Raw genomic sequence first — 9,874 nt, forward strand, 5'->3', positions numbered from 1 at the left:
TTGACAGTGCATGTGAAAGACTATGAAACTTTTTTTTTCCAAATATCAGAACAATTAGATACTTAAAAAGAAAGGGAAGGAAAATTAAAAATATTGATGTACATAAGGTTATTTTATTCGAATAAGAGAGAAAATGCTACTTCATACTTCGTATATGTCAAGTTTTTAGTAGTCATTCATGCATTATAGGAGGAAGTTAACACTAGCTATTTGTTGATAGGTGATAACAAAGCAATTAAAGTTTGGACCTAAAAAATGGACCAAAAAAATAAAAAATAAAAAAAATAAAAAATAAAAAAATTGATAATTTAAGATACGTCCATAGCAAGCAAATAGTATGCATTACTTTATTCAAATAAAATAATAAAAAAAAATTAGTATGTATCACTAGAGTGGAATAATTCATTCATTTCAAACTAAATAAGATTAATCACATTTAACTTGTGTCTAAATTCCACCTTATGGAGCTTGACACGATCTTGGAGGATGTTATTTCTATCTCTTCTGGTTTTGATTTTGTGTTTTTGTCTCATGTTAAAAGGGATGGTAGCTTTGTTGCACATACTCTTCTTAGAGTTTTTCCTTCTTCAACAAGTTTGGGTAAATTATAGCCTTTGTGATATTTCCCCTTGTGTTTTGATACACTTTGTCCTTGAATTAATCTAAGCTTGTTTTTGCTTGCCGAAAAAAAAAAAAATAGTTGAATTACCTACAAGGTTTTTGATTGGTAAAATAAAATTGAAATTATCAAATTTTATACATGGAAAATAATATATTGTACAACTTAAAATAACTTTCCAATTGACCCGATCATAATATGCTTACTTTTTTTTATCTAATCAAAGATCAATAGTTTTTTACTACACAAAAACTGTCATAATGAAAAACAATAAGCGGGAATTGTATCAAGTATATGTTACATATTACATCAATAACACTCTTATAAATAAATTCACCTAGGGGACTGGAACCTAACCACTTGGAACTGATCCCGAATTCGAATAGTCCAAAGGGTGAACCGATTAGGACACTAAAAAAAAATCACCTTTTATTACTAACTACGGTAATAATTAGTACACTACTTTGATTCATTTTCCGCAATAAAAAAAAAATAAAAATAAAAAAACAATTAGATTCACTTAACGATTTCTCAACGTACAAGAACAATCGAAACACAAAACGATCGTGTGGGCCGATACTAAGACAATGTACATAGTTTAGACAATGTACATAGTAATAACATATAACTTAGACAATTGTAGGATTATTTGATTTGATAATCAAACACATTTTGTCGTCTTTTCGATCACCTCAACATGAGATTGTGCTTGCATCTATAATCCTTATAATCTCATAGTTGTGTTGATAAATTCTTTTTGTTAGTCGTGTTTAATCTTCATTTAGAGGCTACATTTCTGTTAATTAGGAAAAAATTTCTTATCTTTGTCTTCCTTGTGCAATATTATAAAGTATAGTTAATGGGATATATTTATTTGTTCATAGGAGAGAAAAATAATAAAAAAAAAATAGTGTAAATGGGGTTGGTCGGAGAGAAATAATAAAATAGTTATGGAATCTTACCAAAGAAAGTAGTGTTGCAATTATTATGAAACGGATTGTGGCAGGGTTACCTGAGTTATTTTGTTACGGGTTACCCGGATTATTCAGTCAGGGGTTAATCGAGTTACTAAGGCAGGGGTTACTTGAGGGGTTGGGACAAGGGTTACTTGAGGGGTTCGGACAGGTTACTCAAGGGGTTCACTTGGTCAAGGGTTACTTGAGAGGTTACTCGGGCAGGGGTTACTCGAGTTACTTAGTCAAGGGTTATTCGAGGGGTTATTCGGTAATGGGTTACTCAAGCTACTCGGTCAGGGGTTATTCGAGTTACTCAGTCAGAGGTTACTAGAGGGTTCAGTAAGGGGTTACTCAATCAAGGGTTACTTTAGGGACAGGGGTTACTCGAGGGGTTCAGTCAATCAAGGGGTTACTTGAGGGGTTACTCGATAAGGAGTAACTCAAGTAACCCCTGACCAAATAATTTAAGTAACCCTAGAAACTTGAGTAACCCCTTACTAAGAAACTCGAGTAATCCCACACCAAGAAACTCGAGTAACCCCAAACCAAGAAACTCGAGTAACCCTTGCTACACGGTACAACGACAGCATACCAAAATTTGTGATTTTATAATGTAAAGTATAGTTAGTGGGATATATTTATTTGTTCGTAGGAGAGAGACATAATAAAAAAAAAAAAAAAAGGTGTAAATGGGGCTTGCTAGAGAGAAATATAAAACAGTTGTGGACTCTTACCAAAGAAAGTAGTATGGTAATTATTATGAAATGGACTGTGGCAAAGGTTACCTGAGTTATTTTGTTAGGGTGACCCAAGTTATTCAGTCAGGGGTTACTCAAGTTACTCGGTTAGGGTTACTTGAGGGGTTGGGACAAGGTTTATTCAAAGGGTTTACTCGGTCAAGGGTTACTTGAGGGGTTACTCGATCAGCTGTTACTTGAGGGGTTTGGATAGGGGTTACTCGAGGGGTTCACTTGGTCAAGGGTTACTTGAGAGTTTACTCGGTCAGGGGTTTAGTAACCCCATCAACATGAGTAACCCCTAACCGAGAAACTCGAGTAATCCTGACAACTTGGAGTAATCCCATACTGAGCAACTCGAGTGACCCTTGTTGCTCGGTACAACAGGCTACATACAAAAATTTGTGATTTTATAATATAAAGTATAGTTAGTGGGATATATTTATTTGTTCGTTGGAATAAGAAATAATTATTAAAAAAAAAAGTGTAATGGGGTTGGTTTGATAGAAATAATAAAATAGTTGTGGACTCTTACCAAAGAAAGTAGTGTTGAAATTATTATGAAACAAACTGTGGCAAGGGTTACTTGAGTTATTTTGTTATGGGTTACCCGAGTTATTCAGTTAGGGGTTACTTGAGTTACTCGATCAAAGGTTACTTGAGGGTTTGGGACAAGGGTTACTCGAGGGGTTTAGTCGGTCAAGGGTTACTTGAGGGGTTACTCGATCAGGGTTTACAAGAGGGGTTCCGACAGGGGTCATTCGAGGGGTTCACTTGGTCAAGGGTTATTTGAGGGGTTACTCAGTTAGGGGTTAATCAACCAAGGGTTACTGAGTCATGAGTTACTCGAGCTACTCGGTCAGTGGTTACTCGAGTAACTTGGTCAGGGGTTATTTAAGGAGTTCGGTCGGGGGTTGTTTGAGGGTTCAGTCAGGGGTTATTCAATTAGGGGTTAATTGAAGGGGTGGGTTTACTTGAGGGGTTTAGTCATGGATTACTCGAGGGGTTACTAGGCCAGAGGTTACTTGAGAAGTTACTCGACAAAAAGTAACTCAAGTAATCCTTGACCGAGTAACTTGAGTAACCGCAGTAACTCGAGTAACCCCTGACAGAGAAATAATTAACACAAAGCAAGACAAAGCTCAAACATGTGATCCAATCCAAGCAATGATATTAACCTTTATAATTTTCTATACTCCATATCAACATAAGTGTCAATGCTTATAATTGTTTGTGATATAAACAATTGCTACCATTAATATATTTTGATATGAAGTAATTATATCTTACACACTCATTCCAATAATTATACTCCATACAACTACGAATTCATGAACAAAATAACAAAAACTTTACCAAACAGATTTATATTCACTAATAGCTCCCTAATTTAGATTAAAAAATGGTGTTGAATTCAATCACAAAATAATAATAACTAATCCAAATGTATTTATTTAGTACTTTACTAAATCCTAATTTGGATCAACAAAACGGTGCGCGCGCACGCGTGCACAAAAACCAATTAAAAAAATAACTAATCACAAAAACAATTCCTTCATCTTTTTCCTTGACAATTCTTCAACAATGGCGGAAGAAACCCACCTCTCAACCCCACCACCGCCATACGACATCATCATCCTCGGCGCATCAGGTTTTACAGGCAAATACGTCCTCAAAGAATCCCTCAAATTCCTCAACTCTTCTTCATCTTCTTCTCCTCTCAAATCCCTCACAATCGTAGGTCGAAACCCCACAAAACTCGCTCAATCTCTTTCATGGGCATCCCACCCAAACCCACCTCCCAACATCACAATCCTCACTGCAGATACTTTGAACTTTGATTCGCTCCTTCACATTGCTTCCTTAACTAAACTCATCCTCAATTGTGTAGGACCCTTCCGCCTTCATGGCGATCTAGTGGTTCGAGCTTGCCTCGAGACTCACACTGATTACTTGGAAATTTGTGGGGAGCCTGAGTTTATGGAAAAAATGGAGGTTCAATATCATGATCATGCATTTAATAAGGGTTGTTTGGTGGTTTCTGCTTGTGGGTTTGATTCGGTTCCAGCTGAATTGGGGTTGTTGTTTAATTCTCGTCAATGGGTTTCGCCTTCGGCCCCAAATACTATTAAGGCTACTAACATTCAATCATCGCACACAATTAAATTATAGATTCAACACACGACTCGTTTGACAACTTCACTAAGACTTCATTAGTTAATAATAGTTATATCATTTTATTTTAGTCTTCAGTTTAATCAATAGACAAGGTTTTCCATCCCATGCTCCATTTGGAACATCAATAAAAGAAAAACCCCATGCCTCCTTTCGCAAACATCAATAAAACATCCAACGAACACGGGCACGACTCCGTGACTGTAGCTAGTATGAAATCTCATCTAACTCCTAGTTTTTGAAGAGTATTTGAAATAAGAGACTCGTACATAAGACGACCTCTAAAAAAGTGCACGGATAATGCCCCGTGTACCCCAACACCTGATTGTCATTACTCTAGATGTGCACCAATCCAGAGTTTTATTGCTCATCCATCTTGCACTTTACGTTAGGGCAGGCAATCCCTGACCCGACCCGATAACCCGAACGAACCCGACCTGAAGTTATTGAGAGAAACCCGAACCCGGCCCGACCCGAACCCGAATAACCCGAATTCGACCCGATTTGACCAAAATTTCATATTTCGTAATAATATTTAGTTTAACACTATTTTTTATTGTTTTTAAGTATAACCCGAAATCGACCCGAAATCTGACCCGAACCTGACCCACTAACCTGAATTGCCACCCCTACTTTACGTGATTTACAAGTTTAGACTGGTTATGACTCGTATACAAAACAATATAATCAATCAAATATCACATCATTCCAAGCAATCCAAATTTCCAATTGAATTCAATCTTTATTTCTTAGTGGCAAACAATATTTAGTATTGAATCCTTTAACTACCTCGGTGTATAAACACCTTAAGTGCATAGGGCACTTCAAATCCCGAACCTCGTCTTAAAAGACTTTAATAAATTCCCTCTACTCAAATCATAATTAATTCAAGAAAGAGTATTTAAAATTAACCTCGTGGAACAATTATCAAAATTCATTCCACTTATAGACAACCAAGAATCCATAACCTTCAATTAATCATAACATATCCAATTGATAAGACAATCACTTATACATCAACCACAATCGTAGTCACATACTTATATCTCAAACATGCCTCATACACAATATAAGGAAATCACAATGTATAACCAAACAATTAAGCCCAGTCTTCTCTATACATGATACTATGTTCTCACTACATCCCTAAACATGCATCTAAAAGCAAAGTTTCGTGACTCGTACGTACCTTGAATAAACAAATTGGTAAACCGCTTTTCCAACTAAAAACACCTTCTATGAGGTCCTCTCCTAAACAAAACAACAAAACCGCAATCAATACTTGTAGACACCCATTTGTGTCTCCCCAAAACCAAACCCAGTGATGAGTACCTTTCGCGACGAATCATAATCGAATGAAGTGAAAGTGTGGAAAGTCTAGTGTTGCGGATAGTTTTAATTTCTTTTCTCTTCTCTCTGTTTTTGAAAACTTATTTTTAAGAAAATAGCCAATCCAGTTTGGTTGGTCCATGATATGGGTCCAATAGTAATGTAGTTGGATGGGGCTTGACAAGATCTTTCCAACGATATATTATAAGCCCAATTCCGATGAATATTGAGGAAGTTATGGCCAATTTACTAAACTGGGCTCGGTTTGAGCCTTATATGCGGCCCAATGATCTAGAGGAGGGCCTAATATAGATTTATCATTCCTAATGCAATTAGAAATGGTTTTAGTCTTCTAGATTCTTCTAGAAGGTTCTTTTCATTCCTAATTCAATTAGCATTGATAAATTGACTTTTCAGAGTTTTAATTAAAATCAAAGAGCATTTTTTGAGGAAATATACGATTTTATCTTCCTGCACGACAATTTTTATCTGATTTTAAGAAAACGCGTGAATTTCCAAATCAGCGCCAAACGCCAGCTGTAGCGCCTGGCGCTAGCATTGGCGCCTGACGCTAATGTTGGCGCCTGGCGCCAATAGCCAGCGTTGGCGCTAATTGAGTTTTACGTGCGTCAGAACTCTGTTTTGATATTTTATCTTTTTGGCTGATTTTCTCTATAAATAACGTACTAAAAACTCCGTTTTCATTCACCAACTCTCATCAAGATTCTCTTGATTACTCTTTCTCTCTTTTCTAAATAGCTTCTATCAAATATAAAAATTCCGCATTCATTAGATCTAGATACACCTAGCCATATTCGAAGTTGCCTTCACCCTAGACGTGAAAAGTTTAATTTCTGAGGGTTTGGTCCCAAATCTCTATTTCAATTATTTAATTTAATTGTTTTGATTTTATTATTTTCCTTGAAGTTACTAACTGTAGACACCCATTTGTGTCTCCCCAAAACCAAACCCAGTGATGGATACCTTTCACGTCGAATCATAATCGAATGAAACGAAAGTGTCGAAAGGTCTAGTGTTGCGGAAAGTTTTATTTCTTTTCTCTTCTCTCTGTTTTTGAAAACTTTATTTTAAGAAAACAGCCAATCCAGTTTGGTTGGTCCATGATATGGGTCCAATAGTGGTGTAGTTGGATGGGGCTTGCAAAGACCTTTCCAACGATATATTATAAGCCCAATTCCGATGAATATTGAGGAAGTTATGGCCAATTTACTAAACTGGGTCCGGTTTGAGCTTTATGTACGGCCCAATGATCTAGGGGAGGGCCTAATATGATTTATCATTCCTAATGCAATTAGGAATGGTTTTAGTCTTCTAGAAGGTTCTTTTCATTCCTAATTCAATTAGGACTCTTCGGAGTTTTAATCAAGATCAAATAGCATTTTCGATGGAATTATATTATTTTATCTTCCAGTACGGTAAATTTATCGGATTTTCGAAAAGGTGTTGAAATCCAGTTTGGCGTCCAACCCCAGGCCTTGGCGCCTGGAACCAGGCTTGGCGCCAGACGCTAGCCATTGGCGTCTGGCGCTAGCCACTGGTGCTTGACGCCAGCTAGCCAGGGTTGGCGCTAATGCTGTTTTGTGATCTTCAGACTCTGTTTTGTTAAATTATCTTTTTTGGCTGATTTTCTCTATAAATATCGTATCAAAAACTCCGTTTTCATTCACCAACATTCACCAATTCTCCTCATTCTTAAGTTTTCATCAACTCTCTTCATTCACAAGTTTATATTCACGAATTCTCATCAACAATTAGTTTTAATTAGCTTTTAACAATCAAGTATTCTTTAGCATTCTTTTCTTTCTTGCTTTTTAATACAAAATTCCGCATTCGCAAGATCTAGAAACACCTAGCCATATTCGAAGTTGCCTTCGCCCTAGACGTGAAAGGTTTTAATTTCTGAGGGTTTGGTCCCAAATCTCTCTTTCAATTATTTAATTTAATTGCTTTGATCTTGAAGTTACTAACGTGTGTATTTTGTTATTAGAAGGAGGTACGAGGCATCAAAGTAAGTACTTTAATTGATTAATTGATATTATGATGTAGAAATCATGTTTATATTGTTATTATGATTCCTAGTATCATGTCTAGGGTGTTTTTAATATTAAATATGATTGTTATGATGCTTCCTATGTTCTTTCTAATATTTATTCATGTTAGTATCATGTTAGGGCTAAAGATTTGATTTTTATCGCTTAGTGACATGCTAGGATTTGTTATTAATCTTGTTAGTATCATGCCTAGGATCTTGCTATTTTTATTATGCTTTAATATTAACATGAACATGATTATGATTATAATTGTTATAATTTATGATTATGAATATTATTATTATTATTTTGATAATGATTATTTTATTTATGATTATTATTGTTTTGATTTTATCTATAATGATTATTTTAATTATAATTATTATTGATTATTTATTATGTTGCTTGATACATTATTTATTATTTATTACTTGATCACCTTTTATGCATGTTAAAGGGAATTGGTACTTGTAATCACGCTTAATAAGATAATTAATAATCTTGTTAGGGTTAATTATGATTATAATTCAAGTGATCGCCAATAATAGTTTATTTGTGCATTTATATTCAACCAACATAGATAAACAGGTTTAGGGTTAATCCTATTGATTGCATGTTAGTCAGAAAGCGCACATGAATACGATCAGAATAAAGTAGAGGCCTATTATTAGGGCAGGTTCAATCTCTTTTAGGTTGGATTTGTACCATCATCCCCGAACCCTTATTTGGTTCATGACCTTATGGAGTTGACGATCTCTTGGATCGTTAAGGGGTGTAACCTTCACCTCGTGAACGGTTTACAAGTTCCTTAAAAAACTTGTTGGCGACTCTTTTGCTCTATCTTCTTCCCTTTTGGACGCCACCGTACTTTAGTGTATGATCACAGTGGGGTTCGAGCTAGTGGGATTTTAAAGGCTTGAAATTATTCCCTACAGTTTTTGGCGACTCCACCGGGGAGGATTTCTATTTTAATTCCTGAATTTGTTTCGGCAATGATTTAGAATGAGTGGATGAGACTCGAAAAGTTCTAAGTATTTCATGTGCGTAATTTTGATTAACATTATTGTCATATGCATAAAAAGGTTCTCATTGGAAAGACCATCCGTAATGAGTTAAAAACATAGGATTTTACACGTAGGAAATTTGAGAAATGTCTTTCACAACAAGGATTGAAATAACACCGCGCGAAACTGGAAGATTTTATTGAGCACAGAAAGCTGCTGAGGCATGTGGGAAGTAGAGTCAGGGGCCAGAGCTTGGCGCCACACTTTTAGCCGTAGCGCCAGACGCAAGTATTGGCACCAGGCGCTACAGTTAAAAGTTGGCGCCAGTCTCTGTTTGCTGGCGCCAATTTCCCCCAATACCGAGCCAGAAATATGCGTTCTAATTTCGACCGGTTTTTCGTATTGTTTGCTCGATCCTACTTCCTGATTGAATTTTTTTTCTCACTTTTCTGAAACCCATATGTGTTCTACATATGGACATAACCCTCTGGGAATTCATGCTCTATCTACCCGATTGAACGCTCCTGGCAACAAAGGGTACATCTTAGATGTTGAATTCACCAAACCATGGAAGTGAGTTTTTTCTAAAACTCGCGGTGTCCCATCCACACGCGCTAACCCTTCACGGTTAGGCTTCTGCGCGGTGCATCCGGACAATTAACCATGGACCCTATTTGACTAAACCATATCCCGAACTTTAGAGAACTAGAGCCATGGTTAGGTTGCGAACTCATTGCATCATATTGTGCCTACTTGACTAATTGTGCATTATTTGTTGTGCATATATATTCTATGTTCCTCTTAACCGTTTGTTGATTTGTGTTGAGACTAAAATTAATGACTTAAACAACTTTGCCTAATTAATTAATTAATTAATTTGAGTCAATAAAGTTTTTTTTAATCGAAATTGACCTAGTACGACTTTAGGCATACCCCATTTGACTAATAATACCGAAAACAGTCCCGGACTGAAGCTCCAATATTGGCGCCAAAGTCTGAGCTG

General features: G+C 36.2%; 1 pseudogene; it reads left to right on the forward strand.

The window, feature by feature from the left end:
* The first annotated feature begins 3,896 nt into the window (after window positions 1-3,896).
* Window positions 3,897-4,484, forward strand: LOC145642841 (putative mitochondrial saccharopine dehydrogenase-like oxidoreductase At5g39410 pseudogene; annotated as a pseudogene).
* The last annotated feature ends 5,390 nt before the right edge of the window (window positions 4,485-9,874 follow it).

The sequence above is a fragment of the Chenopodium album genome, chromosome 8 (assembly GCF_948465745.1).
Source record: "Chenopodium album chromosome 8, dcCheAlbu1.1, whole genome shotgun sequence".
In the NCBI taxonomy this organism is placed as follows: domain Eukaryota; kingdom Viridiplantae; phylum Streptophyta; class Magnoliopsida; order Caryophyllales; family Amaranthaceae; genus Chenopodium; species Chenopodium album.